A 15,058-nucleotide genomic window follows, 5' to 3' on the forward strand; every position below is an offset into this window, starting at 1 on the left:
ATAACTATGCCATGTTTAACAGGAAATTTCTCTTCAGTTCCAACTGTGCACAGCTTTTGAAAGAACTTCATTTCAAATCAGAATAGAGCTAATTTCAATAGGAGTATCTGATTTTGTAAATGTAAATTTACAGTTAAAGAGAGAGAGAGAGAATAATCTTTGGAAATTAGAGTCTATCGTCCCTATTAGATGTCATTCCATTGACAAATTTAACCTCCCTTGACGGCAGGCACCTTGTCTCTGTTTCCCCATTAAGTTCTCAGAGGCTAGCACAGTGTTCAATACACAGGGAACTCTCAATAAATGTTTTGTAAATGAATGAAAGGATTAATGAGCAGCCATGGGGCACTGATCAAGGTTTCCCATTACCATGAATAGCCTCCTGTTATATGGTAATTTTTTCTGCACTTACAACACCGATTTTGATCAATTTTTACATGCTGACTTGGTGGAGGTAGATGAAGTACATTAATTTCTCAAATATAGCTCCAAAGCAAAGCTGTATTATACTCATATGCGAGTCAACACAGACTGATGAGGCATAAGAATTTAGTCCTAGTTCAAAGAAATCTGACTTCAAAGCAAGTTAAACATACTCTTAAATCAATCTTTCCACATTCTTCCTCCCACCAACTCCGGAAGACAAAGTGTCATTGTTCACCAATATGACTCAAATTGAATGAATAAATTCAATCCATTTTGGTGCTTATAAAAGATAATCAAATTTATAACAGGATATTAGCATATTACCTTGCTGTTTTGAAATTATGTATCTTTTTAAGCCTACTGAAATACATGAGATGAAATGACTGTTTCTTTGGGGTGAGCTTTGGTTTCGTCTTATTGTGAAAACCCTAAGATATTTAGATTCATACCACCTAGAAGTATTTATATATATTAACTTTTCTTGTATAAGGTCACCAAGACACCATGATAGTTGTAAATAAAGTAAGTTATTTGAAATTGAGGAAGCAAAAGAAAAATCGACAAATAAAACACTATAATACTATGTGGTTATAAATTTATATGGCTTTACTCATCATATTTTACTACACCTTAATTTAATCTATTAGTAAACTGTGGAAATGGAAAATGCAAAATAGGAGGTGTTGGTGATTTGACTTCTCAAAGCACTTAGCTTGCTGAGAAAGTTTCAGATAACTTTAAAAACAGCACATCTAAACTGTTAAGTTTAGCCCATTGACTATGTCTCGGACTGCTGCCTAGCAATTTCTCTAGCATTTCTGGAAGATGTTGTTGCTTGTCCTTTCAAGAATAGTTGAGACATGATCAGGAAGAGGATATGTTCCCATTATTTTGACAAAAAAAAAAAATGTAGAAACAAAGTGTTTTCCTTTCCAAAGTGGGGGAAAGTTGTTTGATCTCAATCAAGTTCTCCTTGATAATTACTATCTGTTTTATTCTTGGGGGTTTTGGCTTTTTTCTTTGTTTTGGCTTAAATCTCTTCATAACTAGTGACACTTACTGGTTTTCTTCATTATTCGTTAGAAATTTAAAAATTACATGAACATCACTTTTAAAAATCTCAAATAATAATTTGAAATGGCATTTTCATTACTTATACTAGGGCTATGTAAATATTTTGCTAGTGGAACGAGATACTTACAGAGAAGTGAAATATATTATTGTCATTTATATTTTTCTAAAGAGAATCTTTTGCAAACTCCAGGCCAATGAGCTCACTTTTAATTTTGTTCTGGAGTCTTTTGTTTCTGCATTCATACTCACCTGCTGATGTTTCTTGTATCTCAAGTCCTCCTGTTTCTTAGAACCACTTTGCTATAAATTGAATGTTTATATCCTCCCCAAATTCATATGTTGAAACCTAATCCCCAGTGTGATGGTATTTGGAGTTGGGGCCTTTGGAAGGTGATTTGGCCATGAGGGTGGAGCCTGCTTGCATGGGATAAGTGCCCTTATAAAGGGACCTCAGAGAGCCCCCTCCCCTCTTCTGCCACATGAGGATGCTGGAAGAAGCTGCTAAGAACCAGGAAGCCTGCTCTCACCAGACAGTAAATCTTCCAGCCCCTTGATCTTGGACTTCTCAGCCTACAGAGCTGTGAGAAATGAGAGTCTGTTGTTTATAAGCCACCCAGCCTATGGAATTCTGTGACAGCCACCCAAACCGACTAAGACACATTTCATATTTTCTTGGTTTGTCTGCTTGAATAACAATGAGTGCTAGACTTTCTTCATTCTTGTATATCCAACAATGTCTTTATTTTGCCTGCCCACTTCATTAATATTTGCCTGGGTGCAGAATTCTAAATCCAAAACTTCAGAATTTACAAACCGTCATTCAATTGCTATATACATAACATCTGATGTTAACATGATCGAAGTACTCTGTAGCTAGTGATTTTTTTTTTTCTTCTCTGAGGGCTTTTGAGTTTTTCTCTTTGTCCTGGAGTTCTAAAATTTCACAAGTATGTACCTCAATATGTTAATTTTTAAGTTATTATTCTTGACACTTACTAGGGTCTTTCAAGTCTTTCTTCAGCTCAGTACATTTTCTACTCTTGTTTCTCAAGTATTTCCTTCCTCTTATTCATCCTGTTTGCTCCTTTTGGAATTCCAATTAGGTGGTTATTGGACTTCATAAATATATCTTCCATAACTCTAAACTTCTCTCTTATGTTTTAAATAAGCAAAGGAGAATATTTGTTTAAGAGCCAGGTCTCTGGGGTCAGATTCCCTGGATTTCATATTCAGCCCTGCTTCCCCACTAGCTGTGTGACTTTGGGCATGTTACTTAACTTCTCTGTAAATCATAATAGTTCTCAGCTCAGAGAGTTGTTATGAAAATTAAATATGTAACAACTAAAGCACTTAAACAGTCTGGCACATATTAAGTACTACCACTATTTCCCACTTGATTGGCTCTTTGTTCATATATTCTAAGAGTTCCTTGAATTTACCTTCTGTATCATCAATTTTTCTAGGCGTCCAATGCATTATTCAGACCACTTATTTTTTTCATCCAAGCAGTTATATTTTTAATTGCAATAATATCTTTCCCAGTTTCTGATTGTTCCATTTTCGTTAGTAGCCTGTTCTCATTTTTGGTGGCAAAAACTTATTTTTTTTAAGTTTTTCTTTAAATTCCAGTTAGTTAACATACAGTGTAGCATTAGTTTCGGGTTTACGATATAGTGATTCAACACTTGCGTACAACACCTGGTGCTCATCACAAGTGCCCTCCTTCATCCCCATCACCCACTCCCCCCCCACCAACCTCCCCAAAACTTCTTAATTCTAATAGTAATTGTTTTTTAAAGTGTAAGTTCTTGTCTGTTCACCAAGTCATCTCCTCTTCTCTAGGTTTAGTATTTCTTCTGTTCCTCTTGGTTTTTCTCCTTCATGGTGTTGATTTTCTTTAAATGCTCGGTGACTACTGATTTCCTTTTTATGTTTATGAATACATGTAAGTCCACATACTGAGCTTGGGTTTCCTTTGTAATTGTGTTCAATTTGGTTCCACATCGGTCAGAGTCCAAACAGGAGAACAAAAACCACACTAGCTGTTTTAAACATTAATATAGATCAAATTTAATGCAGAAATTCTTTATAAGATTGTTGGAAATTCTGAAGGAACAAAAGACAATAGAGTCAAGTTACTTACAGATTAATAAGTATAGGAAACTGTGACCATCTCTGAGACAAAACTTTACCCAAAGGCCAGCTCCAATGTACAGCTGAGGGTCCTGCTGTTGGAGCCCAGCTGCCTGATCAAGAACCCAGTTATCTGATCTTAAATGATTGGGACTGGGGTCTGCAAACTTAATGCCTCCAGGGGCATGGCAAGCCCTGTAATATATGCAGCAGCTGGGCTAGTGGGCATGGAACAGCAACGGTGGTAGGGACTGTAGCTAGCTAGAGAATGCACACCCAGCCCAAAGGCATTTGCAGTAAATTTTACAGAATATTATGCTATCTAATAAAACTAGATTTCAGCTAGATTCTCTGTCTGTTGGTTTTCACTCCCCCAAAATATTTACTCTAAAGGAAAACTTATTTTTAGATTTACCAAAGGCCTGATGCATGCCACAGAGAGTGAGTTTACTATTATCTGTGGAGTTGAATGTTAGCAACTTCTATCCTACTACATCATTTTGTTGGAATCCTATATCATAGGGCGCCTGGGTGGCTCCGTTGGTTAAGCAACTGCCTTCGGCTCAGGTCATGATCCTGGAGTCTTGGGATCGAGTCCCGCATCGGGCTCCCTGCTCAGCAGGGAGTCTGCTTCTCCCTCTCCCGCTCCCCCCTCTTGTGCTCTCTCTCTCAAATAAATAAATAAAATCTTAAAAAAAAATAAAAATTAAAAAATTAAAAAAAAAAGAATCCTATATCATAGTATGATTTGGGTCATACTGGTCAAAACAGTCCACTGTTTTTTTATTCAGCTCTTTTGAGGGTATAGGAAGACAATTCTGTTCCTTTTAATATTTTATAGTCTGCTTTTTGCAGCCCTGTCTGACAAACATGAGCTGGAGTATCATTATGTTTTGGATGCCTTCCAGATATGAATATCGCTTTTCAAACCGTAAAAGGAGTGACAGGCTCCTTGGCAAATGGACTAGAACTGACTGAACCTCAGAAGGACTGACTTTACACCAACTGAAACAGTGGAGAAAAGAAAACAAGGAAAAGAAAAGTGGACCTGTCATACAGTCACTGGAATTTTTTCCATAGATTATTAAGCTTATGGGGGAAAGACTCACACTAAGACCAAGGGATTCTCTCCAACACTAGGAGAAATTAGCATTGTGCCAAATGCATGCCACGCTCTGTATGTTGTCATTTGTTTTTCTCAAATCAACCACACAAGGCAGACATTTCAGCCCATGTTATGGATGGAAACTTGAGGTTTCAAGAACGTAAGCACTGGGCACCTGGGTGGCTCAGTTGGTTAAGCGACTGCCTTCGGCTCAGGTCATGATCCTGGAGTCCCTGGATCGAGTCCCGCATCGGGCTCCCTGCTCGGCGGGGAGTCTGCTTCTCCCTCTCCCGCTCCCCCCTCTTGTGCTCTTTCTCTCTCTCACTCTCTCTCTCAAATAAATAAATAAAATCTTTAAAAAAAAAAAAAAGAACGTAAGCACTTGACCAAACAGCCATTAGGTGACGGTTCTGCTATTTAAACACAAATCTGTTTTATTTCAACACTCAGGTTCTTTCCTCTACACCATATTATCTCTTTAGGAAGTCAGATGTTCGTGAGAAATTTCAGAAGACCTTGGGGAAGGTCTCAGCAAAGGAGCGTTTTTGAGAGCTGTCAGTTTTCCGCTAACAACGTATTGAAAAAGTGTTACAGGTTTTAGCCATATTACTGGTTAATTTGCAAGCCAAGCAATAAATGAGTAAACTTATTCCAAATTAATATCCACTTAGATAGCTATTGAGCCAAGTCAGGCATGGATGATGACCCGGAGATCTTTACCCCATTCCGCAAATAGAGCAGCGTGACTCATGTGCACGGAGTCGGTAATAAACCCACTGGCTCACACACGCACCCTGAGCTGTGGTCCCCGGGGACTTAACGGGTCTCTGAATTTTGACAGTCAGCCACATCTAAAATCACAGCTAGGAATAGGACTGAGAAATCAGATACTGCTCTCTACTTCCAGATCCCTCCCGGCACATAATGGAAAAACCAGAGTAGGTCTTCAATAGGTAGCTGAAAGATTAAGTTTTGGGGGATGGTGGAATTAACCAACCCGAAATGTGATTGTTCAAAGGGGCAGTTGATCCTGTGACTTGCAGTAAATAAGAGGCCCTTGAAAGCCTGGCGGCTCGTGAACACTGGTTGTATTCCCTTTTAAGATCAACATGTTGATATGTTTATGAGCATATAATGGGCACTGCCTAATACGACTAATTGCCACTTAGTGTCAATCTTAGGCTTATTCTTTCTGTGTGCTTTAGGATCCCTTAATTGATTAATTAGCCTAGCATTGGCTGTGAAGACAGTAGGTTAGTGTTCCCTTCTGTGTCTCCTCATAAGAGACTAGAAGTCAATGACCACTGCCCTCCGGAGACCACACCTTGATTTTTCCTGTGCCACATCTTGTTTTGGAATTAGATACACCTGGAAAGCCCTTCGTGCCTGTTAATATTAACTCAAAAGGGCCTAAATAGCTTCCCAGCATCCTCTCTTGCCTCTCTCTAATCCTGGGGTCCTCAAACTTTGGCATGCATCCGAATCACCTGCTGGGCTTGTTACGACACAGACCGCTGGGCCCCATCCTGGGGGCTTCCTAGTCGCTAAATCTAGGGGGAAACCCCAAACTGTGCAGTTCTAGTAAGCTCCCAGGTGATGCTAATGCTACCAGGTTGGGGGCCATCCTTTGAGAACTACTGCCCTAACCAGATACTTCACAGCTACCCTGGAACACAAAGACCTAGCCTTCCATCCAGAAGTCAATCGTGAGACTCAAGTCTTCGTAAAAAGCAACACTGAGGAAAAGCCAAAATCTGTCTTTCCCCGTAAGTGGGGGAAAGCCACAATGACCCTCTAATTCAGTGGTTCTCAAAGTGCAGTTCCCCAGCTGGAAGTGTCGGGACCACCTGGGAACTTGTGAGGAATGCAAATTCTCAGGTCCCACCCCAGACCACCTATCTCAGAAATTCTGGGGGTGGAGCCCAGCAATCTGTTTGATAAGCCCCCCAGACATTGAAGTGGGACAGCTTCTGCTTCAAATCCATTCTCTACAAGGCAGAGTGACTTTTTTTTTTTTAATTTATTTATTTGAGACAGAGAGAATGAGAGAGAGAGAGCACATGAGAGGGGTGAGAGTCAGAGGGAGAAGCAGGCTCCCCGCCGAGCAGGGAGCCCGATGCGGGACTCGATCCAGGGACTCCAGGATCATGACCTGAGCCGAAAGCAGTCGCTTAACCAACTGAGCCACCCAGGCGCCCCCAGAGTGACTTTTTTTTAATTGAATTTTTTTATTGTGAGAACTGTAGATTCCCATGCAGTTGTCAGAAATAATATGGGGAGGCGCCTGGGTGGCTCAGATGGTTAAGCGTCTGCCTTCGGCTCAGGTCATGATCCCAGGGTCCTGGGATCGAGTCCCGCATCGGGCTCCCTGCTTCTTGGGAGCCTGCTTCTCTCTCCCTCTCTCTCTCTCTCTGTCTCTCATGAATAAATAAATAAACTCTTAAAAAAAAAAAAAAGATTTAAAAAAAAAAAAAAGAAAGAAATAATATGGGGAGATGCTTTGTACGCTTTGTCCAGCTCCCTCGATAGTAACATTTTACAAAACTATAGGATAATGTCATAACCAGAATTTTAACATTGATCTAATGCACCTGTTTTACTCATATTTCCGCACTTTTACTTGCAGTAGTGTGTGTGTGGTGTGTGGGCACACATGTGCATATTAAGCTCCATACAGTTTTATTACCTGTGTCTATTCATGCATCAACCACCACAGACAAGTTCCAACACCATAAAGACCCTTCAGGTGGTCCTTTCTAACTGCACCCGCTTCCCTCTAGCACACCTTGCTTGTCCCTCACCCTGGGCAACCTCTCATCTGGTCTCTATTCCTAAACCTTTGTCGTTTCAAAAATGTTAGATAACCGAAATCATACAGTATGTAAGCTTTTGGGATTGGCTTTTTTTCACTCAACATAATTAGCTGGAGATTCATCCAAGTTGTGTGTATCAATAGTTTGTTCTTTTTTATTGCTGAGTAGTTTCTAGAGTAGGTATGTACCACAGTCTGTGTAATCATTCCTGTTGAAGGACATCTGGATTGATTCGTTTTTTGGCTATGACCAATAAAGTGGCTATGAACATTCACGTAGAGGTTTTTATGTGAGCATAAGTTTTTATTTCTCTTGGGGTAAATACCCAAGAATATAATTGCTAGGTGGTATGTAGTTTCATGTTTGGTTTTATGAACAACTCCCAAACTATTTTTCAGAGTGGTTCTACCAGTTACGTTCCCCACAGCAAAGTGTGAATGATCCAGTTTCTCTGCATCCTCACTAGCATTTGGTGTTCTCACTATCTTTTGCTTTAGCTATGCTGTTAGGTGTGTAGTCACAGCTCACTGGAGTTTTAATATACATTTCCCTAACGGCTTATGATATCGAACCTCTTCCGTGTGCTTATTTGCTATCTTTATATCCTCCCCAGTAAAATGACTGCTCTTGTCTTTTGCCTGTTCTCTAATTGCATTATTTTTTGTTGTTGCTGTTTTTACTGTCCAGTTTTAAGAAGTCTTTATTTTTTCTAGAATTCTTTATTATTTCTAGATGAGAGTCCTGTGTTGGATGTGTGGTTTGCAAACATTTTCCTCCCACCTATAACTTGTCTTTTCATCCTCTTCACATAGACTTTCACAGAGCAAAAGTGTTTAATTTTGATGAAGTGTAATTTTTTTTCTTTTATGGAAAAATTGTCCATAGTGAGTTTTTAAATTTTATTTTATTTAAGATTTTTTTAAAAGTAATCTCTACACCCAACGAGGGGCTCGAACTCATCACCGCGGGATCAAGTGTTGCACGCTCCTCTGACTGAGCCAGCCAGGTGCCCCAGGAGGTTTTTTTTTTTTATATTTTGGTAAAATAGTGACCTTTCAGAACACCCTTCTAGAGTGACCTTTTAAAAGACAGATCAGATGATATTGCTTCCCCATTTAATACCTTTTATTTTATTTATTTATTTATTTTTAAATTTTATTTATTTATTTGACAGAGAGAGACACAGCGAGAGAGTGAACACAAGCAGGGGGAGTGGGAGAGGGAGAAGCAGGCTTCCTGCTGAGCAGGGACCCCGATGCGGGGCTCGATCCCAGGATCCTGGGATCATGACCTGAGCCGAAGGCAGATGCTTAACCAACTGAGCCACCCAGGCGCTCCCCCATTTAATACCTTTTAATGATTACTTCTAGCCCTTAGGATAAGGTATAAAATCTCTAATGTGGAGTAAAGCCCTCACAACACCACCGTGAGGCCACTCTTCTCTGCATTTCAGCCAGACAGAAAGAACTACTTTTAGTTCCTCTAAGATCCCTGGCTTTCTCTTTCTTCACTCCTCTGGGACCATATTCTCCTATCTTCTCCCTTTTACAAATTCTTTCAGGTTCTAGGGGCTCTCCGGTGGTTCCCCTTCGATTCCACAGCACTAGCATCTGTGCTCTCAAAGCACTTGTCACACAGACTTATAGTGTACCTTTCTCTGCTTTCCCCATTTGCGAAGCTCCTTGAAAACAAGAACTACTTATTCATTGCTGTCTTTCCTTGGCTTGTTGAAATGCTTGCCACACTGTGTGGCCAGACCTAAGTCACTAACTCCCCGCGACCTGCGGCGCTGCTCACAGGACCACCCCTCAGGAAAAGAAAACAAAATCTAACCAAAACATTGGCTCCAAAATGAACATCACCCTCGTCATCTCTGATCAACTTTCAAAACATTCTGAAATTACAAAGCAGCCTTTATTATTGAGCGCTTGTGTGTGGCATGGTATTTTGGCAAAGTATTTTATAATTAGCTTGTTGATTGTTTCTCAAAACCCTGAAGGAGAAACGTTCACCTCCTGTCAGAGATCAGGGAACTGAGCCCAGATAGATCAGAAAACTGCATCTAAAATCATATGGCAAATCATTAGCCCTCACTGCAAGTGGTTTTGTCTACTTGGCTTTGACCCTGATATGTATTGGGGAAATTACAGAACCCAGGGAACACCCAGAGGGGGTTATCCAATACAACTTTCTTTTTTGGACCATTAACAAAAATTGAATGGTAATTATTTTAAATGTCTGTTGAATGTATGAATTGAACAAATACAAGCCTACTTTTTAAAATGTAGAGCTAGTATTCCTGTTTAAAGAGGTAGGATTATTATGAGTCCTGCTCATCACTAGCTTACTGAATATCTTCTGGCTTATGGACTAGGTTCCATAGATTAGTATAACCCTTCCTTATAGCTTCCATAATATTGGAAGTAGAGAAAAATCTTCACAAATGACAGGAGTTAATTCTTTTTATTTTGCACAATGTAATCTGGATATCTTCTCTACTAGTTGAGTGGATTTAAAGATAGCCATTGTAACCCACCCACATTCCCAAATGGACTTGAGCCCTCAATACCAGGTCCTCACAAAAAGGAAGAAGGGCCTACTCAAAGGGAATAGTAATCAATAAAGAAAATTCAGGAAGAAGGCTGACTAGCCCATTCCCCATGTGGCCTGCTCTGTAAGTTCTAAAGTAATATATTTTGAGAGTCTACATAGTCTCCCTTGAGGTGGCTGTGTTTGGGCTGAATGCAGCATTAGGCCTCCTTGTCAGACCAAGGCTTGATTGCCACTGGATCTCCACCCCTGCATTTTTGCCAGAGGGACAAGACATAAAGAACAGGTCTGTCTCAAAGTATCAGCCGACCAGTGAACTAGGTATACCAGCAACCCCAGCCTGCCGTGGACTCAGGTCTCAGCCCACATCTATCTGTTGGAGCAGGACCTGCTCCTCTCTGGTTGATTCGCTTCAGGACCATTGCATCAGGAGCAGAAATTTACTTCTGATAGACATCTTTTCTCCTAAATCCACTCAGAAGTATTATAGACTCAGTGGTTTTATCTTGATTATGAAGATAACATTAACTGATGCTGAGATTCCAAACATTTTTGTAGTCTGGTTTTACTGACCAATATAAAACTGTTGTTCACATATTTACTGCACATATACTTCCTGAGGACTTCCTCTGTGCCAGGCACTGTGTTTAGCACTGAGGATAGAGTAGCATAAGCACAGCCTCTGCCCTCTCGAAGCTTACAGTCTAGCAGGGAAGAGCCTAATATTAAACAGTCATACAAGAACACACATACATCCTTTAAAGCCAGCCTATGTATGCAGCATTTATTTGTTGTAACACCATTTATATCTGAAACACTCTCCTTCAAAGGTACACACACACAGCACATTTTATATAAAACACTCTATAGCAGTGCATTGTGGCTGCGTGTATTTCCCCCACGCTCAACCAGAGCCAGCTCAGCCATTGGAGCATCCCCCACCACGCTGTAAAGACCCTCAGCCTGTATGAGTTTCTGAGCAGAAACACGAGGCTGCCTACATCCACATGGAGCTGAATTCTGCCAAAAACTTGAATAAGCTTGAAAGTGGATTTCTCCCCAGAGCTTCCAGATACCTTTGTAGTTCCCAGATCAGAAAACCAGCCAAACCTATTGGATTGCTACGGAACTGCGAGATAATAATTAGTGTTGTTTTAAGATGCTGAGTTTGTGATAATTTGTTACAGCAACAGAAAACTAATAAAGGAGTAAGGGAATGGACACTAATCAAGAAATGATTGCAGAATTGTAACTATATGTTGGTGGCATGGACCACACAACAGTATGAAAGTGATAAGAAATGGTCAGTTTCTACATATTTTGAAAGTGGAACCTGAGTGATACGTTGACGTGGTGTATAATTGGGAACAGCCAAGGGTGACTCTGGGGGTTTTGTCTGAGCAAAGGCTGAGGAAGGCTGAAGTTTCCACTTAGAGACAACTGTGAATGGAGCAGTTTGTAAAGGTGAATTTAGAGAGGTGGATAGGACTACATTATTCAGAGCTTTCTGAGTTACATTAAGAATTTTGAAAAGAGAGTAGATCTCAAAGTTCTCATCACAAGGGAAAAAAAATTTTGTAACTGTATGAGTTGATGGATGTTAACTAAACTTACTGCGGTAATCATTTTGCAATATATGTATGTCAAGTCATTATGCTGTGTATCTACATTTATACAGTGTATATACACTGATACAGTTAAACAATTATATTTCAATAAAACTAAAAAAAAGAATTTTTAACATTATCTTAAAAATAAAGTTACTGAATACTTTTTTAAATTTTATTATGTTATGTTAATCACCATACCAAAAACTAATCATCATTAGTTTTTGATGTAGTGTTCCATGATTGTGATTCATTGTTTGTATATAACACCCAGTGCTCCATTCAATACGTGCCCTCTTTAATACTTTTAAGTAGACACAGGCTAAATCAGATCTACATTTTAAAAAGAGCACTCAGGAGCCCTCACAGTGGAGAAACAGATGTGGTCAGGTATATCTACCCAATGTAAGTAGGTAATTTACACATTTAGGAAGACGAGCAAAGCCAGGGTCCTCCACAGTGAGACCAAGGAGAGTCTTCTAGCTCACTAGAACAGAATTTCTCCAATGTAAGTAATGAAATGAGAGACAATTTCAACCAGGCAACCAGGATTGACTTAAACTATTTTAATTACAATGTTACTAAAATATATAATAAAACTAAGCATAAACACTGTATAATTGTTGTTCTTATACCACTATAAAACCAAATAAATTTACAAATTAAACACTGAGAAAAATAAATCTAAAATTTAGAACATTAATATACTATTGTGGAAGATACTGTTTTGCAGAAACTAAATTGCCAGGGCTTGACTTAATAGTTGAAAGATGCAGTCTGTGTCTTTCTTTTTTTTTTTTTAGCAACAATACAAATGCAAATGCCTGCTCTCTAATCTGTTGTAAAAAATGATGTTACTAACATCAAAGTTTTGCTTGCTAGTTCAAGATAATCAGATGTCATGGTAGTCAACATTTGCCAACGAACAATCTTTAAATGGCATTTTTAATGAAGCACAATTTGATAGTTCTGTAAAGTTTACATACTGGCATCAAGATGAGATAGCATTGTAGTATCTGCAACATCTTAGAAATTTTCATTAACATGACATTTAATAATTTTGTTGAACATTCATCATTATTTGTTTACCTCTCCACTTAACTAACAATGAACTATTGCAAATAAACACATGTAAAGGTGGAATTTGTGTAACACATCTGCTTACAACACCACATGGTTCCTTCAATGTAGCATGCCTATATGCAAAGAAGACAAGGAGAAGAAAGTAAAACTGCAAAGCTTAGAAAGGAAGAAAAAATATTGAAATTACTTGCAAATGATGTGATTTTGTGTAGAAACACTGCAAAAGACACTTCAGAAAATTAGTAGAACTAACAAGAGAATTTATTCAGCAAAGTTGCTGGAAATAAAATCAAATAAATCTTGGCATGCTAGCAGTAGTTGAAAAATAAAATTAAACATACTATTTAAAATAATAGAAAAAGAAGTACATAATAATAAAAATGACAAGATAGGCAAAAACTTTCTGGAAAAATGTATAAAACTTTACTGAATAATGTTTAAGGAGGCCTAAGTAAATGGGAAGATAGACCATGTTCATTGACTGGAAAACACAATATTTAAAAAAGGTCGACTCTAAGTTGATTCAGTGAAATACCAATTATGTACCCAACAGGTTTTTCTTTTTTGAAAATTAATAAGCTGATTATAAATTTTGCATAATGCAAAGAGTCAAGAATAACTAAGACACCTTTGAAGAAAAAAATAGGTGAGGTAACAAGTAGACGTCGTTTACATAAGGTATTACCAAGCTAAAGTAATTAAAGCCATGAGTTGCTGGTGCAGGCAGAGAAAAATGGACCAGGAGAACAGATTAGACTTCCCAAACAGATGCATTAATAAATGGGCTGCTGAAATAAGATTGCAGTAGAACTGCAGGTCAATAAGGAAATGATTTTTTTCAATAAATCATCCTGGGAAGTTGACCATCCTTTCAGACAAAAACAAGGTCGAATGCCTTTCTCATGCCATAAATAAAAAATAATCAGGTAGACCAAATATCTAAATGAGAAAGCCAAAAATTACTAAACATTATGAAGATAATATAATAGACTATCTTTAGGACTTCAAGGTCATAAATTATGAATATTAGTCCTAAGTAAATAAAGGTAAACTGTAAATTGTAAATAAAAATCATGTTGTAAATATTATATAAAGTTCATTAACTATAAAAGATTGATGGATTGAATTACATTAAAGTTAAGAGCTTGTGTTCATCAACAGACACTGCAAAGAGTGGGATGACAATGCACACACTGGGAGATGATATCGATAACACATCAATAAGATAAGAGAGGTTAGAGTTTCCTCTCGAGAAGGACCTATATAAAAGGAGATGTAATCATTAGTAGCTCAAGGTCTATGGGAAGATGAGACGTGAGCACTCAAGGAGATACATGTTTTGGATAACTATGGCAACACTTGTCCACAACACTTTCTGTTAATGCAGAAAGGACACTGGCGAGCACAAAAAGAAACAGCCCCCAGGTGAAAAGGCTGCAAGAGGTATAATGTCACCTGGGGGTTATTTCAATGATGTCAAGGAAGTGGAGCCAATGTCCAGGAAAGAAGTCGAAGGTAAGGAAGATTAATGATTATGGTGTAGGAATTCCAGAGGTCACAGGAGTTGGGTAGGAGGATGGGGAGAGGCTCAGGGTTCAGTTTAACAGATAGGACAGAGAAAACAGTAACATGGGGAGGAGCCCTCAGTAGATGGTAGGTGACCAGAGATGCCTGCCTACCTTTCATGCGACCCACGTAAACTCAATTAGGAGGTGTAAAGGAAGAGGTGAGCACCAAGATTTCGTAGGACTTGGCTGTGTCCTTGAAGTAAGCCCAGTGACTGTAGTGGGAGCCACGGGTGCTCTCACTGGTGGCAGCCACTGTGACCAGAGAAAGCTTGGAAAAGACACACAGCAAAGGGTGAAGTTGGAGTCTCTCAGTGGCAGAAGGAGGGGGTCACTGGTGACCCAGTTTATTCTTCCCAGGAATAGGTTTGTGTTGTGTGTAATTCAAGGGTCCCCCATGTACAAGCTGATAACTACTGTCTTTTCCTTTTCCTCCTTCCCAGGGTGAGATAAACTTAACTTTTAAAATATCTTATTCAGATATTGATAGTTGAGCCCTTTAATGTTGAATCTGAACATTTAGAAGTATACATAAGCTAATGATTTACTCTGGGTTAATAGCCCGGAGCTAAGTAGAAACATTTGCTAGTGCTGTTGTTTTGGGGGATGTAATAGGTCCTGTGGTAATGCCAGATAATATAAACTGTATGTCTTCATAAAAGAGTTCTCTATTTTCAGAGGCGCACAATACTATGAAAAGGC

Source organism: Mirounga angustirostris, unplaced genomic scaffold (genome assembly GCF_029215605.1).
Source record: "Mirounga angustirostris isolate CCGP_5_RB_7025 unplaced genomic scaffold, mMirAng1.0.hap1 SCAF_5, whole genome shotgun sequence".
NCBI classification, from domain to species: Eukaryota; Metazoa; Chordata; class Mammalia; order Carnivora; family Phocidae; genus Mirounga; species Mirounga angustirostris.